The 19400-nt window shown below is 43.5% G+C and overlaps 1 protein-coding gene across 1 annotated transcript in view; it reads left to right on the forward strand.

Moving 5' to 3' along the window:
• The window catches only part of KCNIP4 (potassium voltage-gated channel interacting protein 4), an 871913-nt gene that overhangs the window by 443 nt on the left and 852070 nt on the right, over positions 1 to 19400 (forward strand). The window lies entirely within an intron of this gene.

A 19400-nucleotide genomic window follows, 5' to 3' on the forward strand; every position in this document is an offset into this window, starting at 1 on the left:
GTTTTGTTTTGTGAAATCAAAGATCACGTCTTTCCAAGGTTGCCAACTGTCAGTAAATTTACAGTTTGTAAAAACTGTCATTTTTGCATGTTAGTAATGGACATTCATGGATGGAGGCAAAAATGATAAATTTTACAAACTGTCATTTACTGACAGGTGGCATCCCTGGCTCTGCCCATGTGATGGCATTGTTGGTGGTGTTCTGATTAATTGGGGTTTTGTTTGAAATGGTATTTTTTATTTTTCCATAATTTTCATTGTTTTCTGGATTATTTGTACAAACAAAAAGTTATCATACAGAATGTGTCAAACATATATATTGGAAGAATGGTAAATACAGTGTGTGCGGCTCGTAATAATAATTAGTAATATTTTGTACTCTTTGGCTATTTTCACGCTGGGGGCGCGACAGCTGTAAAGCGTCGCTCGTTTAGTGGCGCTTTACTGTCGTTTTAGTGGCGCTTTACCATCGTTTTAGCGGCTCTTTACTGTCGTTTTAGTGGCGCTTTACCGTTGTTTTAACGGTGCTTTACCTTTGTTTTAGCAGCACTTTACCATAGTTTTAGTGATGCTTTATTGTCATTTTAGCGGTGCTTTACCGTCTTTTTAACCACGCTTTACAATCGTTTTAGCGGCGCTTTACAGCCACTAGCAGGGCACTTTTAACCCCTACTAGCGGCCTAAAGGGTTAATAGTGCCGGCGTAGTGGCGCTTCTGAATCACTTTTCAGGCACTTCAGAAGCACTGCCCATGCATTCCAATGGGCAGGGGCGCTTTAGGAGCGTTACTTCATGTAACGTCCCGCAAGCGCACCACCCCAGTAAGAAAGCACTTGGGCTCTCACATTGGGGTGGCGTGGAAGGCAGTTTTCAGGCGCTTTACAGGCGCTATTGTTGTGCTAAAACACCTGAAAAACGCCTTCAATGTGAAAGTAGCCTTAAAATAATAGTTATTGTGAAGCATGGATGAAGAGTCGGACCATTTTACAGTTGCACGTTTTAACAATTATAGATTCCTTGTCAAATACCCATTCTAACTGAGTCAGTATAATAAAATAAGATGAAAATAACAATAACATATAAAAATAAAGAATAAAAACAAAAAAATCTAAAAATACAGGCATATCCCACTTTTAAGTACACAATGGGGTTTATTTACTAAAGTTGGAAAGTGCAAAATTAGGCTCACTTCTGCATAGAAACCAATGAGCTTCTAACCCCAGCTTGTTCCGTTAAGCTTTGGTAATAAAACCTGGAAGCTCATTGATTTCTATGCAGAAGGGAGTCTGATTTTTCACTTTCCAGCTTTAGTAAATAAACCCCATTGTGTACTTAAAAGTGGGGTAAAGAGGGAAGGAAAAGCAATGACTGAAAATGTTGTACATGTTAACCCCAAAAGCAAGCATTTATTATATTGCAGCTTACTGATTTATAGATGTGATGTCTGCATTAGTTTTCTTTTTTTAGGCTTTCTTTCTTTTATTGTCACCTGGTGATCTGGCCAGTGAGTCTGTTGTTTTGCAACAAAACAAGCTGTCCTGCAGATGTAGCAGTTAAAGGGTTGATACAAGCCGTTTACCACTGACAGGTGCACCCAAGGGTCATCTTTTATTTATTAGTGTAAAACCTTCTTCCCAAAAGAAAATTTGCTATAACTATTTAAAGCTGTTGTAAACCGCTGCAGTAAAAAATAAAAAAATAAAACTTTCCCCTGTAAGACAATTGCATAATGTGCTAGTGTGCATCACATACTAGCACATTATGAAATACTTACCTTAGAACAAAGCCTTCAAGCGATGCGTTGTCACCGATGACCGGACTTCCATCTTTCCCTGGTCTTCCTTGCGGGTTCCTAGGCTCTGAGTGGAGTGGCCAGAGCTGCAATGACGTCACTCCTGCGCAGGCGGGAGCCCTCAGTTTCCGTCACGGTGCTCTAAGGCTGGATTCACACCTATGCAGTTTTATTATGTTATTATATTCGTTATATTTATGCATTTTGCAAATTTGCACTAAAGTCCATTTAGCATGGTTTCCTATGGAACACGTTCTGTAGTGCAAATCTGCAAATCTGCAAAATGCAAAAAGCACTAAAAATGCATAGGTGTGAATCCAGCCTAAAGGTCCGGCGTGGAATGCCCGACCTTCAGAGCGCGTTCGCCAGTGACGTCACTGGCTGCATCCGTGGTGAATATCTTAATAAGACTTATTATAGGCTGACCTATAGGTAAAAAGTGTGAGCTGGAGGGTGGCTTCAATTTGTTAGTGTATCTAAATCTGCTAGTATATCTAACAGTCCCCTCCCCTCCAGATTGACAATGCTGCAGTCTGCTGTGCCTCCGGTTCTCCTTCATCCAGAGTGGGGGGGGGGGTCCTCTAATACAGGAGGTGTGTTTACTGGCCAGATCTCCAGGTGAAAACCGAGGCGAAAAGCCTAAAAAAGAGTGATTGGTGAGCTGCAATATATTCCATTTTTGTGTTAGTTAGTGCTTTAGGCTTTTGTTTATTCTTGTAGCTGGGGGGACATTGAACTGCGTTTTTACCACCCCCACAATTGCTTCCACTAAAGGAAGGCCCTACACACTTTGAGTTTATTACCTGACCAATGTGCAGTTCGTTAAAAAGGATTGATTCAGAAAGCGATCAATAAGCCACCACTTTCTCTTCTAATCGACTTTGACTTGGTTTAGAGCAAATTCGATCAAAGTGAGTTGATCAGTCAGGGTGGAAATTTATTGATGGTTTTGCATGGATTGGTAGCGCTGACTTACGTTGTTCATGAATGGGGTTTAGTTGATCAGATGATGAAATTGCATGCTGGAAACTGAGATATATCAAAAAGTTTTGATTGTAAGTTCCGATTGTATCTTAACTATCGATCAAAATCCACTTCCCCATATGTGGCATATCAATCAAGTGGGTTGTTAATTAAAGATTATTACTATAGGGGGAAATTTATTGGAAAATAAATTGATCGTTTATCAAATCGCGTATGGGCACCATAAGCTGCAAAAGCAACCATACAGGGTTTGCATTGTCGCACGGCATGTCATGGTCGCCGAATAGGGCCATGCCACAATCACATGCAATTCATATTTGCAGTGTGGTGGTGCGGGCTATTGGGGGTTAAAACAGCCGGAAGGAGGTGTCATGCCTCCTCTCCCCCTATCAACATCCTCTGAAATGTAATCTACTGCTGATCACTTTTCAGAGGGCAAAGCATGTGTAAACAAGCCCTTAGAGCAATCTTTCGTAGCCATAGAGGAACCCCTGAAATAACTTTGCGGTTTCAGGGAACCCCTACTAATAATTGTTCTATCTGCAGCTCACTGCACATCGGTGTGATGATCACTGAGAAGAATACTCCTTACACTTGGGGTCACTGGGAAGAATTCCCCACACACATTACAATCTGATTGTACAATCACTGTTAGATCTATCAACAACCGGATAGTGCCAGAGTCTGAGTAATTGGATACGTATTAATTGATGGCTTATGAGGTTGAGAAAAGACACAGGTCTACCCAGCTCAACCTATATACAGTATGTATGTATGTATGTGTGTGATTTTTATTCTCAACAATTCCCATAATCATATACATTCTGCTTCCTGAGGAAGACATCTAAAAATTTTTTCCAAGTTGTGGTCACTATCAGTATCACTTTGTGGGGGAGGGGGTTCCACATTTTTACTGCTCCAACAGTAAAGAATCTTTTCCACAACTAAGGCTAGGTTTCCATTAGTGCGACTTTTCATGCGATTTGGGACTGAAAAGTCACATGACAAGTCGCTCTCCAATGATTTCCAATGAGTACCGTTCATAATTGTCTGACTTCGAGACGCAGCGACTTCAAAGTAGTCCCTGCACTACTTTGGTCCCACTTTGATGCATCTTGAGGCCCATAGATCTCAGGAATACACAGGCATTGCTTCAAGTCGCAGCAAAAAATTGCGGTAAAATCGTGGAAAAATCGCGTGACTTTGGGGACACAATAGTGGGAACATAGCCTTAAGGTTGAACCTCCTTTTTTCTAACCTCCAATCATGGCCGTTACAGGTACTGGGGTCCCTTTTGATGCATTTGTAATCATAGTATCTCCTCTAAGGCTAGATTCACAATTCTGCGTTGCAGGAATGTGTGCAAAATAGAGTGCTTTTCTGCAGCGCACAGAAATGCGCTGCCTATTTGGACACAGGTGTTGGTGCAATTGGTTCTTAATGGCACCCCATGCATGTTCAAACACAATGGTTTTGTGTACACCAAACTGGCTGCGCCACCATGCACTTTGGTGCGGTAAAAGGGAGAGTGCCATCTTTTGAGTGTTTCCTGCAGGGCAGCCCATTGAAATGGATGGGATTCTCTACAAGCTACGTGCCAAAACGCGTAGACATGCAGAGCCGCACGTGTGCGCCAACAGTGTGAACCAGCCTTGTGTGTCTTTTCTCAATCTATGTAATCAATCCCCACAGAGGAAGTCCTCCATCCCCGTTATTCATTTTGTTGCTCTTCACTGAACTCAAATTCATCAATGTCCTTCCTGAGGACTGGTGACGAAAACTAGTTTAAGTATATGCTTATACTGTATAGTTTTAGTAACTCTACAGTTGATTGTATGTCCAATTTGCAATAGGGCTCATTTACACTTGCTTCAACTTTATCATACATTAAAGCACTTACCACTTCAACATGCTTTTTTGATGCTTCTGTGATGCTTTTTGAAGCTTGGCAAATGCCCTGTGTGTGTGTGTGTTGATTTTTTTAATGGGGACTGGTAGAACCCCAGCTCAATGGCACCCCTGTTCAGCAGATCCCCAGCTCAATAGCACCCCTGTTCAGCAGATCCCCAGCTCAATAGCACCCCTATTCAGCAGACCCCAGCTTATTAGTACTCTTGTTCAGCACATCCCCTGCTCAGTAGTACCCCCAAGCTCTGCTGATCCTTTGGCTTGCTGATCCTCCTCTTTCTCTGATCCCTGCTCACCTACCGCTTTATTGCTCCAATGCTCCACGTGTGAAATTTGCTAGTTTCTCCAGTCCCTTAGCTCTGCTGATCCTGAGCTGCTGAGTCCTCTCTCTTTGGTCCCCGCTCACCTCCCACTATTGCTCACGCTCTGCTCACCACGTGTCACATCTCCTAGTTTCTCCTGCTCTGGTTCCTCAGCTCTGATGATTCTCCTCTTTCCCTGGTCCCCGCTCACCTCCCACTATATTGCTCCCACACTGCTCGCCACGTGTGACATCTAGTTTTTCCTGCTCTGGTACCTCAGCTCTGCTGATTGTCCTCTTTCTGCGGTCCCCGCTCACCTCCCACTATATTGCTTCCACGCTGCTCACGACATGCTAGTTTTTCTTGCTCTGGTCCCTCAGCTCTGCTGAGCCTCTGCCGCTCAGTCGTCTCTCTCTAGTCCCCACTCACCTTCCCATGTTGCCCACCATGTGTGCCATCTGCTACTAATTCCTTCGCTCCAGTTCGGACCCCGCTCACTATCTAGTTGCTCCACACTGCACACCAGATGTGAATATATACACACAAACTGGAAGTGACTGCTGATGACATCTTCCTGGTTCGCTTGTTGGTTTCCCAGTGCATCCTGGGATATCTCATACCTCTAATACCTCCAAAACAAAGTGAAGCTAACGCTGAATAAAAGCTTCTCAACGGCTTCCGGTGCCGTAGGTGAGCTTTGGCGTAGAATTCTGTGATGGCTTTGGAGACGCTTTGAAGCACCAAGAAATAGACATGGGCTATATATTGTGACAGATAAGTGAAGCAAAACAAACAGTGTTAACAGGACTGTATGGTAACCATTTTATTTAGAGACGGGGCTTTGATCAGCATTCAGAAAACTTTAAAAAATCATGTCCAATGCTACATTTTGAAGCAAGTGTAAAGGAGTCCTTACTGACATGTGGTTACCAGGCAGAGATTTCTCCACCAAACCCCAACAACCTCTGGAGGAACCCTGGTTGAGAAAGATTGTAGAACCTGTCTATGGAAATAGGAATGATGACTATAGAGTGTTGTGTTATAAAATATTTTGGTTGGCAGTGTTTGAAAGTTTTATTTTTATATTAGTGTTTTGCTTGATTGTGTTGCTTTTAAGGTTTTATATTTTGTAAAAAGTTTGAAGAATGTCTTGCAGCCTGCGGCTGGTCTCAGAATAATGCCGAATAAAGTAAGGTTGTAGGGACGCCTCTACTAGGTGTTCTATTTACATGAGGAGCGCACGTTACATCATGACTGGGGACTATACACGTGAAATATAAGAAGCTCAACATCTGTTCCCATAGTGAGAGATTCCTGTATTCTAAGCACACCTCACAGGGAACCTGTACCGAGGGAGACACAGGGGCTGACACTCACCTCCTTCTAAGAATACTAGCAGCCTGGCAGGTTCTGGTTTCAGCCTTTTCTAGGTCACTGACATGGCATTTACAGGAGTTTTACCACTTGACCTCAGGAAGATTTAAACCCCCCCCCCCCCCCGCCAAGCCATTTTTTGCGATACACTACGTTACTTTAACTGACAGTTGTGCGGTCATGCAACGCTGTATCCAAACATTTTTTGTGCTATTTTGAAAAAAACAAAACAATATTTTTTACTTTCTGCTTTAAAACCTTTTCAATAAAAAAATTGAAAAAATCCAAGTTCTTCAAAAACTGTAGGTCAATATGTCTACATATTTTTGGTAAAAAAAAAAAAAATCCCAATAAGCATATATTGATTGGTTTGCACAAAAGGTATAGTGTCTACAAATTCTGGCATATTTTTATTTATTTAAAATTTTTTTTTTTTTTACTAGTAATGGCGGCGAACAACGACTTATAGCCGACTGTGATATTGCGACAGACATTCTGACACTAATTGACACTTTTTGGGGACCAGTGACACAAATACAGAATATTCACTATACTGTACTAATGACACTGGCTGGGAAGGGGTTAACATCAGGGGTGTTTAAAGGCTTAACTGCGTGCCTAGCCAGTGTTTTAGAGTAGTGTGGGAGGTGCTTTTACTAGGGGAAGGCATGGATCCATGCCCCTGCTTTGCAGTAACACAGGATCCATGCTTCCCTACTGACACAATGGCAATCTGCCTTGTTTACATAGGCCGACCGCCGTTCTGCCTGTGTAGCGAATAAGCGGCGGGTGCTGACGGACATTGAGTCCGCAGTACTCACTGATAGGCATGCATGCCCCCTACACAGAAGAGCCGGGTCACATATTTATACATGATCCGGCGCACAGCTGCTGCCCTGTAGCAGTAAAGCTGCTATAGGCAGACAGCAAGTGTGTAAAGGCATAAAAAAAAACGCTGGCAGCACACCCAGGCGCAGCGTTGCTTTGGCAGAAAATACAATTGATATGTGTAAACGCATCTAAACACATGTTAATGCTAGGCGTGTTTAGTACTTGAACGTCAATTCATTTCAATGACCAGAATAAATTTATTTTGGTCAGTGATATGACTTAACACCCAAGCACAGGCTGTAATTACCGAAATCACGCGAGATGTCGGCTGTAGCACCCGAGATCTCGCGAGATGTCGGGTGCATTAGCCGCAATGTCTACTGGGATTACACGAACGAGATCCCAGGAGACAGTGCGGGCTTCAGCAGGAAATGACGCTGATCCCCGCAAGAGACCGCCCATCGCCGCAGGGGTTTAAAATAAACTACTAAAGATTACAAAAGGTAGGTGAATGCAAAAAAAAAAACAGGTGGCATTATGAAATATATTAACTAGAGGCAAGAGAATGGGCAAATGTTTTATTCTGAGTGCAGAACCCCTTTAATGCAACTAAATGCGTTACACATGTTTATAAGCACCAAGTACTTTGTTTTGCCAAAACTTCGCTGCCAGGAGGAAAGGCTTTGTAAACCCTCGTTTAAAAAAAAGTAAAAATAACAAAAACATCATACTTACCTCCACTGTGCAGTTCATTTTGCACAAAGTGTCCCTCGTCTTCTGGGGTCCCCCGGCGGCTCTCACGGCTCCTCCTTGCATCGGTTAACCCCCTAGGAGAATGGCTGTCCCTGGGCATTACCTTAGGGGCGTGCTCCCGAGTCCAGCATTTGCGTCCATAGACAAAGAATGCCACACTCAACCTCGCCCCCCTGGTGCCTGTGTCATTGGATTTGATTGACAGCAGTGGGAGCCAATGGCTGTGCTGCTATCAATCCTGAGAAACAATCTGATGATGCCTCTGGATGGTCACAGAGGCAATAAAACACTAGATCGTCTTTGATTGTCCTATGGCCTTGGTGGATTGGAGCAACGTCATGATGTTACTTTCGGTCCTAGGTGGAAGTAAACCATTTTTTTATTTTATTTTTAAATCAAAAGGTCAATTTTTTTTTTTTATCTTTGGTCTTTTTGACCCCAGATTGCTAGATAAAGAGGACCTGTCATCCTTATATCTATTACAGGGGATGTTTAAATTCCTCGTAATAGGAAAAAAAGTGATAAAAAACCTAAAATAAAAAATTCAAGGGACAATGTAAAAAAACAAAAAAATGTAAAGTGTTCACACGCAGAAGCAAACTCATATGTAAGTTATGAATTCAGATGTAAACAGTGTTCGCACCACACATATGAGGTATCGCCGTGCAAGTTTGAGTGAGAGCAATAATTCTAGCGCTAGACCTCCTCTGTAACTTTAAACAGGTAACCTGTAAAGGCGTTTAAAGCCTTTAGCGCTTATGGAGATTCTTTAGTGCCAAAGTTTGTTGCCACGTTGCGATTGTGTGCAATTTTAAAGCGTTACATGTTAGGTATCTTTTTTTTTTTTTAATCTTCTTTTATTGAGTAAAAGGAAAGCGAGGTTAGGTATCTTTTTTCTCAGCGTAACATCATCTTTTTTTTTTTTTATTAATTTTTTCCCCAAAAATGCGTATGAAAAACCGCTGCACAAATACAGTATGACATAAAAATGTGGGGTGGGTGCCCAGTCTAACCTCATAGCTAGCATTAGGGCGCACAGTACAGCATGCACTACAGTCAACAGAACAGTGAAAAAAATGTTATGCCCTGTACACACGGTCGGACATTCCACGACAAAATCGATCAGATTTTTTCTGACGGATTTTGGCCCAAACTTGTGTTGCATACACACGGTCGCACAAAGTTGTCGGAAAATCCGATCATTCCAAACGAGGTGATGTAAACCACGTACGTTAGGACTATAAAAAGGGCAGTAGCCAATAGCTTTCGTCTCGTAATTTATTCTGAGCATGCGTGGCACTTTGTCCGTCCGAATTGTCCACACGATCAAATTTTAAACAATTGGATTTTGTTGTCGGAAAATTTTAGATCCAGCTCTCAAATTTTGTGTGTTAGAAATTCCGGCAGAAAAAGTCCTATGCAGCCCGCACGTGATCGGATTTTCTGATAACACGATCCGGGAAAGTCTGACTGTGTGTACAGGGCATAATTCTTCTTTAAATGTACCCTTTATCCACTTGAGACCCGCGCTATAGCCGAAAGACGGCTACAGCGCGGACCTCCTTTGCCGGGACGACGTCTATTGACGTCGTCCCATGCACGAGCAGCCTGCGCGCCCCCTATCTATAAGACTCGCCTGATCACTGATCCGAGCAAGGGGTCGATCCCGACCCCTTATCACGTGATCAGCTGTCAGCCAATGACAGCTGATCATGTGATACAACGGAGCCGGTAATCGGCTATTATTCCTCCTCGCGCTGATAGCGCGAGGAGAAAAAAAAAGAGCCGATCACCGGCGGCCGTGATCAGGACATCAGTCCCGATCACGGCCAGCCCTGCTAGTACCCACCTGCCCCCTGCCAGTGCCCACCTGCCCCCTGCCAGTGCCAGCTCATTAAATAATAAGTGCCCCCCGTCAGTGCCACCCAGCAGTGCCCACAGTGCCACCCAGCAGTGCCACCCAACAGTGCCCACAGTGCCACCCAGCAGTGCCCACAATCTGCCTCAACAAAGGTGCTGCACCCCAGTGCCACATATCCGTGCCCATCAGTGTCATCTACCAGTGCCCATCAGTGCCCAGCAATGCCGCCCATCAGTTCCCAGCAGGGCCACCTATCAGAGCCACCTATCAGTGCCCATCAGTCCCATCTATCAGTGCCCCTTAGTGCCACCCATCCGTGCCACCCATCCGTGCCACCCATCCGTGCCACCTTATCTGTGCCCATCTTTGCCCATCAGTGCCGCCTTATCTGTGCCCATCAGTACTGCCTTATCTGTGCCTATCGGTGCCACCTTATCTGTGCCTATTAGTGCCGCCTTAACTATGCCTATCAGTGCCCACCAATGCAGCCTATCAGTGGCCACCAGTGCAGTCTATCAGTGCCGCCTCATCAGCGCACTTCAATGAAGGAGAAAAATGACCTGTTTGCAAAATTTTATAACAAACTATTAAACATGATTTTTTTTTTTTTTGCATCTTTTTTTGTTTGTTTAGCAAAAAATAAAACTCCCAGCTGTAATTAAATACCACCAAAAGAAAGCTCTATTTGTGGGAAAAAAATGATAAAAATTTCATTTGGGTACGGTGCTGTATGACCGCGCAATTGTCATTCAAAGTGCATCAGCGCTGAAAGCTGAAAATTGGTCTGGGCAGGAGGGGGGTTTAAGTGCCCAGTAAGCAAGTGGTTAAATACAAGCATTGTAAGTACCTGGATTTGACCTGCTATCAGTCTCTTGCAGTCCATGTACAGCAGAACTGGAGACTTAGAAGTAGCACAAAAAGCCAATCAGTTCATGTGCTGACAAGGAGCATTCTGATAGGAGGAGAAAGCAGAGTGGCAAAGAGATGAGATCATCACTGTGATGCTTCAACTTTCAAGCCCCATTCACACCCAGTGACACCAGAGCAATGCATTTTTTATGCATTTGTTTGTTTTGTTTTTTTGCTTATTTGCCATGTTTTTGAAACAACACCTTTCAATTGAATTGCCTTCTGCTCCAAAAATATAACAAAGTAGCTCGTGTACCCCTTTTTTGTGCTGACTTTGGCACATTTTTGGACAGCATGCCTTGGTGCCTTTCTCACGCTTTTTTTTTACATGACCAAATGTCCATTTTTTGCCACCTTTGGGGTACCATTAAGAAAGAATGTCACCTAAAGGCTCATCACACAGTTTACAGCATCTTTAGCATGATCCAGAATTACATGATTTTGCCCAGGATTCGGATATACAGGCACACCCCACTTTTAAGTACTCAATGGGGTTTATTTACTAAAGCAGAATAGTGCAAAATTTAGGCTCACTTCTGCATAGAAACCAATGAGCTTCCAGGTTTTATTACCAAAGCTTAATTGAACAAGCTTGGGTTAGAAGCTTATTGGTTTCAATGCAGAAGTGAGCCTGATTTTTCACTTTCCAGCTTTAGTAAATAAACCCCATTGTGTACTTAAAAGTGGGGTATGCCTGTATATGCTAAGGTGTGATCGGGACCTCACTGTCTCGGCTGGGATGGGTTCAAGACAACATGGGATCAGTGGAAGTGAATTGAATGATGCCGGATATCACACCACTGAGGACATCTTGTGGCAGAAATTAAGTACTGTTGGGGTGAGCTCCAGATTGAAAGTGAATAGTGCAACAGATTTTTGTTTTTATCTTGTTAGTTTTGGGCTTGAGTCAAAATGATGCCAGACACCTAATCCACATATTGGATTCTGATCATTTATATGTGATCGTTTATGTACTCATTCCAGGTCTATGTCATTGAAAGTATAAGCTTTTTGCTCACCATTTAAGCCAGGCAGCTGGCATTTTCAGTCACCGGTGGCAGCTTCTGTATTCTCTCAGTACTGATTTGAACTCAACATTGACTAAAACCCTTTTCACGGTGTTTTAATGCTGCATAATGTTTTTAATATTCTTAATTTTGAAATCTAATGTCATTACAAGAATTGAAAACGGAAATGCATGTCAGCATTCCATATCTATTATGTAATGTGTGATGTCATGTTACTCACTATAGAAGTGATCGATCGTCCTATTTGCTATGCATTATGATGATCTAAACATGTTTATAATTCTGAAATCTGTCAACTCTCTTACTCTGTGTATAATCTACTCATGTGCGGTTATAGAGCTATATATCTAATTTATAATTTAATGCAGCTTATTACTGTGTAAAACAATCAAATAATGTATTAATGTCATCTCATTAATATTCATGATACCACACTCTTTCAATGTACATAAAACTGCACCTAAAGAAGCTCACAGCCAGCTAAGTAGATATTTCTTTCCACTTCATAGGTAATGTGCCTACGCCGGCCAGGCTTGTGCTATGATAGATGGTGATGAGCGGGATCACAGCACCAAGGGAAAGTAATGTCATTGGAAACCTGCCATTGGAAAAACCGGGGGGGGGGGGGGGGCTGCCATTTCTGGCCTTCCCTAAAAATTAGACGCTTTCGTCCGAAAAATACATTTATTTCGTTACTCCCGAAATTTGTTTTTATTTTGTTTCGTTAAAAAATGCATTTGCCTGAAAATCCGAAATAATTAAGGTCAAATCTGTAATTGAAGGCTTATGGTGTCTGTCGAATGTTCTAAGAAGATTCGACGGAGCAGCAAAACTGTATAACGCCTCAATCGTACATTTCCATTCGAATGTTCCGCCTACAAGCTATAGTAAAATTCTAATGTTGTATGGCACTAGTAATAATTATATTTATTAATTATTATTAATAGTCAACTAACATTAGAATTCTTCTATAGCCTATGGGCGGAGCATTTGAACATTAATGTCCGCTCGCGGCGACTGCTTCCTCGAATCTTCATGTCAAATCTTTTCTCTCTATGTCGAATAATCTTGGACTAATAGAGTTAGGTTAGGCACAGTCAACCTTTTTTTGCTATTGTCTCTAATGTCGAATCTTTTCTCTCTATGTAGAATCTTTTCTCTCTACGTAGAATCTTCTCTCTATGTCGAATCTTTTCTCTCTACGTAGAATCTTTCCTCTCTACTAGGGATGAGCTTCGAGTTTGAGTCAAACTCATGTTCGACTCGGACATTGCCTGTTCGCCTGTTCAGCGAACAGTGAACAATTTGGGCTGTTCGCAGCAAATTCGAAAAGCCGGAACACCATGTACAAGTCTATGGGAGAAATCTAAAGTGCTAATTTTAAAGGCTAATATGCAAGTTACTGTCCTAAAAAGTGTTTGGGGACCTGGGTCCTGCCCCAGGGGCCATGGATCAATGCAAAAAAAAGTTTAAAAAACGGCAGTTTTTTCAGGAGTAGTTATTTTAATAATGATTAAAGTGAAACAATAAAAGTGTAGTATTCCTTTAAATTTCGTACCTGGGGGGTGTCTATAGTATGCCTGATAAGGGGCGCATGTTTCCCGTGCTTAGAACTGTCCCTGCACAAAGTGTCATTTCACAAGGAAAAAAGTCTTTTAAAATCACTTTGAATTGTCGGCTCCCGTAATACAGAGAACACTCAATGAGTGTTCTCTGTATTACGGAGCCGACAATTCATTCATTGATAAAAAAAAAAAAAAAAAAAGCGTGGGGTTCCCCTAAATTCAATTACCAGGCCCTTCAGGTCTGGTATGGATATTAAGGGGAACCCCTCGTCAAATTTTACATTTTTTTACGTGGGGGTCCCCCTAAAAATCCATACCAGACCCTTTATCTGAGCACGCAACCTGGCCGGCCGCAGGAAAAGAGGGGGGGACGAGAGAGCGCCCCCCCTCCTGAACCGTACCAGGCCACATGCCCTCAATATTGGGAGGATGCTTTGGGAGTCTGTGACCCCTCAAAGCACCATGTCCCCATGTTGATGGGGACACGGGCCTCATTCCCACAACCCTGGCCGGTGGTTGTGGGGGTCTGCGGGCGGGGGGCTTATCAGAATCTGGAAGCCCCCTTTAACAAGGGGACCCCCAGATCCCGCCCCCCCCTGTTTGAAATGGTAAGGGGGTACAAAAGTACCCCTACCATTTCACAAAGAAAGTGTAAAAAATGGTTAAATAAGACAAACACACTTTTGAAAAATTCCTTTATTAAAAATAAAAAAAAGATTCCAGCGGTGCTAATCCACTCTTGCTATTCAGCGATGGATGATCATCTCTCCGGGGTCCAGCGATGGCTGATCTGATCCAACGACGGGTGATTTTCAGTCCAGCGCTGTCCATACATGCATCCGTCTTCTGTCTCCACTGAGGAGACACTGCGGGGATCCCAGCGCTGACGTTTCTTATATTAGGAGGGCGGGGCCACCCGTCACCTGACCCCGCCCCCTCTGACGCTGGTGAGGGAAGCCAGGGGTTCCCCATGGTGTATGGGTGACCCCGCCCCCTTCTGATGTAACGGAAACCTGCGTTACATCAGAGGGGGGCGGGGTCACCCATACGTCATTGGGCCATCCTGATCATCCATCGCTGGATAGCAAGAGGGGATTACCACCGCTGGAATCTTTTTTTTATTTTTAAGTGTGTTTCTTATTTAACCATTTTTTACACTTTCTTTGTGAAATGGTAGGAAGTACCCCCTTACCATTTCAAACAGGGGGGCCAGGATCTGGGGGTCCCCTTGTTAAAGGGGGCTTCCAGATTCTGATAAGCCCCCCGCCCGCAGACCCCCACAACCACCGGCCAGGGTTGTGGGGATGAGGCCCTTGTCCCCATCAACATGGGGGCATGGTGCTTTGAGGGGTCACAGACCCCCAAAGCATCCTCCCAATGTTGAGGGCATGTGGCCTGGTACGGTTCAGGAGGGGGAGGGCACTCTCTCGTCCCCCCTATTTTCCTGCGGCCTGCCAGGTTGCGTGCTCAGATAAAGGGTCTGGTATGGATTTTTAGGGGGACCCCCAAATCAATTTTATTTAAATTTGACGCGGGGTTCCCCTTAATATCCATACCAGACCTGAAGGGCCTGGTAATTGAATTTAGGGGAACCCCACGCTTTTTTTTTTTTTTATCAATGAATGAATTGTCGGCTCCGTAATACAGAGTGTTCTCTGTATTACGGGAACTGACAATTCAAAGTGATTTTAAAAGCCTTTTTTTCCTTGCGAAATGACACTTTGTACAGGGACAGTTCTAAGCACGGGAAACATGCGCCCCTTCACAGGCATACTATAGACACCCCCCAGGTACGAAATTTAAAGGAATATTACACTTTTATTGTTTCACTTTAATCATTTAATCGCTGCTCCTGAAAAAAAACTGCAGTTTTTAAAACTTTTTTTTGCATTGATCCATGTCCCCTGGGGCAGGACCCAGGTCCCCAAACACTTTTTAGGACAGTAACTTGCATATTAGCCTTTAAAATTAGCACTTTAGATTTTGAACGTTCAAGTCCCATAGACTTTAATAGGGTTCTAAAGTTCACACGAAGTTTAGGTCTGTTCACAGGTTCTGGTGTGAACCGAACAGGGGGGTGTCCGGCTCACCCTTACTCTCTACGTAGAATCTTTTCTCTCTATGTCGAATCTTTCCTCTCTATGTAGAATCTTTTCTCTCTACGTAGAATCTTTTCTCTCTATGTCGAATCTTTTCTCTCTATGTAGAATAATCTTGGACAAATAGAGCTAAGGCTAGGCACATTCGACCACAGGTTCAAGGGACACAAATCACTATTGTCAGCGTCATGTCGAATCTCCTATCTATATCGAACTGTTGTTGCAACGAAAACGAAAATAAAGCATTTGTTTCCAGATTCTGCACGTTCGTTATCGTTTGTTAAAACGATAACGAAAATACCCAAAATTCGGACGAAAATGCATTCAGATAAAAACGAATGCACGTGTCTACTAAAAATACTAAATGTCTGGCTGTCATTGTGATCCTCTTGCTTCAGTGTTTTGGATCTGTAACCGAGAACAAGCATGGAGATCACAACTGCTGACTTTTCTCTGATTTCCTGATTTACTTACTTGTGTGATCAGTGACTCGGATGTTAGTAAACTGATTGTAAACCTCAGACATGAAATACGAACACAGCATATCCCTCTATAGCAAGGATATGCAATTAGCGGACCTCCAGCTGTTGTAGAACTACAACTCCCATGAGGCATAACAAGACTCTGACAGCAATAAGTATGACACCCAGAGGCAGAGGCATGATGGTAGTTTTGGCTGGAGGTCCGCTAATTGCATATCCCTGCTCTATAGTGTGTAGAGTATGTGTCTCAATTAAGAGCATTACATTTCAGTTTTGTCTGCTGCATCATTCCTCTCCTATCAGCATGATTCACTTCTGACAAGTTTTCTTGACACCAAGGTAAAAAGGCAACAGTAGAGGGAGCTATAGGCACACAGCCTGTGATTGACAGTTTCAGCTTTGTTCATGTATGCTATGTGGGGGGGGGGGGGGGGTGTCCTTCCCTACGATCAGAGTTCTTCACACTGAGCTCTACAGAGTTTAACCTATACCCCCCCGCCTCCCTCATTGCTAAAAGCTTAGACAAGCTTTATAAATTTTGCACTTTTAACAGATGTAGAGAAAAAGAGGTACAATTTATGTAGTAGGATTTGTTTAATCTGTGTATCACCTGAGGCCAGTCACTTCACCAGTATGTGAGGGTTTACAACCACTTTAAAGTCAGTGGGGTTAATTTACTAAAGGCAACATTGCAAGGGAACTTTCTCTTAGCTTAGTGAAACTGGTGAAAATTCCATATTCAAAGATTGCCCAATCATGTACAAGGAAACGAAAAAAATTTTTTTTTCGCCTTGACAGGTTTATTTTAGCAAAGAAATACAATTACTCAATCGGGTCTGACCCTTAGAGGTTCTAAACGTGCATTAATTTGTATGCATTTTTATGAGCTGAGACCCGGTGTTTCTTTTTAGAAATATTTATTTTACAAAGCTCAATTCCACTACGCAATGGGCAGAGTTCACTGTTGGGGTGCAATTATGATTCGATAGCTTGACACCTGCAATGCACACATACAGCACAGTGTAATAAAGCATGTGCCCTAATAGGGAGGTATAATATTTCTTCACTGGGGCAATGATACAAATGCGGATCAGTCTGAACTGACAAAACTCCTGTTTTTCTTGAACAGATGTGGCCATCCCTAGTAAAGACACAAGCTGTATGTGGCTGTACACAGTGTGATAGTGTGAGGGTTTCACTCAAGTGTGGTGCTTGTCATTAAATCCAGCCAGAAATACTTTTTTATGGCACTTGGCGCACTTTTACTTAAAAAGAAATAACCATTCAGTTCCAACACAAAAAAAAAAGGTCACCCTCGCTGGGGTGTTTAACAGCCCTCTTTCTGTGCTACATGACAGCACAAGTTCTTCAACCTTCTGGCTTTCTCTTAAAGCTCTGTTGTTCTGGTCCGTATCGGGCCCTTCAGCCCATCTCACAAAACTCAATGTCTGTGTCTCTCTCTCAGCTCTCTGCTGCATTGGCCCTCATCCTGACCTCTGGGCAGAAGACCTCCTGTCTCCCAGGTGGAGCCCTAAAGCACAGCCAGCCCCTCAGTGGCGGCCTGTCCATTAGGGGTGCAGGGGTGCCGCCCCCCTATCCATGCACCCAATCCCTAATCTCCATGCAGGGAGATGGACGCATGGATTTCAATGTTTTTTTTTTTTAACGCACGTGATTAGAGCCGGAGGCACTGAGCACTGCGCCCCGAGCCCCCACTCGCTTGTATGACATTAGCTAATAAATATTCTCTAATGTATTCCTGCTTCTCCTCCTGGCCAATCACGAAGCGGCTCCTGAGACCCGATTGTCCGGGCCTCTTAGGACGGTTCTCAGGATCCGCCTCCTGTTCAGCCAGGAGGAGAAGCAATGCCCCAGCAGCAGCAGTCTCTTCTTCCTACCCCAGATGCAGCAGAGCATCGCTACCTCGTCCTCCTCCCCGCACCTCTACCACAGTAAGGTATGACCATCAATTGCACGAGGTGGGGGGGTGGCGCTAGTGCGAGAGGATCGTGGCCAGGGAGGGGGGGGGGGGGCTTGGGTTTGTGGCAGTGCCAGTGGATCGCCACGTTTTTTCTCAATTGATCAGGAGCTGCGGGGGGGGGGGCAGGTTTGCTTGACACCCCCCCCACCAAAATTTTGACCACCATCTGCCACTGCCCTTGAAAAAATACTATGCAGACCTGCCCACTCAGGCTGCTGGTATACAGTAAGCTGTGGATACAGAATTAGAGGCCTTATCCGCCCTAAGACTCTTCAAAGTCTCCAGACTCCAGAACCCAACCTGGGAATTACTAATCCTGGAGAAAACTGTTTTCTGCACTCGGAGCAGAGAATCCTGGAGCCCCTCAACGGGCATCAATGAGAACTCTTCTAACACAGGGACAAGGCACAGCACTGTCACAGCAAGTATACGCAACTCTGACTGTAAACATGTATACACCTATGGACGGACACCCCGGGATGCAAACTGTTTGTGTCTGTTTTTGCTTGAGGCTACGTATAAGTGCGTAAGGTCTGTCCTGAAATTCATTTGTACAGGTAGCTGTATGCAAAACTCTTGGCTCCCCAGTGCAAAAATATGAGCACATTTTATGTTGTATGCTCCAATACACCTGTTGTCTTGAGCCCTGGCTCTTCACATTTGCAGCAGCCTAGGACAAACTCTGATAACTGAGTGCAGGGAATGCTGAGAAGAGTCACAAGACTCTTTATAGTTCTGGAAACCATCTTATGCTTCTCTGTATTTAGTGATATATATGTTTGAAAAGTAGCCCACTTAGAGTAGACCATCGCTGATTTTTGTTTTTAACCAAAATAAGTCATATAAAGTGTAATGCCTCAGATAATGTTAAAAATTAAGGTAGGGATTGGTATCATCATCCTGATTACGTTAATATAAAGGAGTGGGTTAACATGGGCTACTCTATATAGCAGTGATGGCGAACCTTGGCACCCCAGATGTTTTGGAACTACATTTCCCATGATGCTCATCTTCACTACAGAGTGCCGGAGCATCATGGGAAATGTAGTTCCAAAACATCTGGGGTGCCGAGGTTCACCATCACTGCTATATAGAATACCATGACACCTGTGGTGGTTATAGGACTATTTCAATATCCAGTAATTAGAAAAAGTATAATAAAAATACAATACATATTTTTTTTGGGGAAAATATTTTTATTGATTTTTAGACAGACAAACAGACATTCAACAGGTAACAGTGACATGCCACATTATTAGGGTTAGACCCACGCAGGGGCCAGCAAGTTGCTTCAACAGTATAAATCTACAGCTGTAGCACGTCCACAACCAAACAACTAACTTAGTGCTAGGTTGGCTCCCACTCTATGGAGATAACTAAGGACCAAGTTCTTCAGTCGGGCCGCAAGGGACAATAGAAGAAGTGAGCTAGACTCATATTAGTGGTTACACTATATAGTATTAAACAAAGAAGTAAAGCAATACTAGGCACCCACAACAACAAAACTCCCATCCACCCGTAGAATGGCAACA

The sequence above is a fragment of the Lithobates pipiens genome, unplaced genomic scaffold (genome assembly GCF_037356315.1).
Source record: "Lithobates pipiens isolate NorthernLeopardFrog02 unplaced genomic scaffold, aLitPip1_a1.2 Scaffold_13, whole genome shotgun sequence".
In the NCBI taxonomy this organism is placed as follows: Eukaryota; Metazoa; Chordata; class Amphibia; order Anura; family Ranidae; genus Lithobates; species Lithobates pipiens.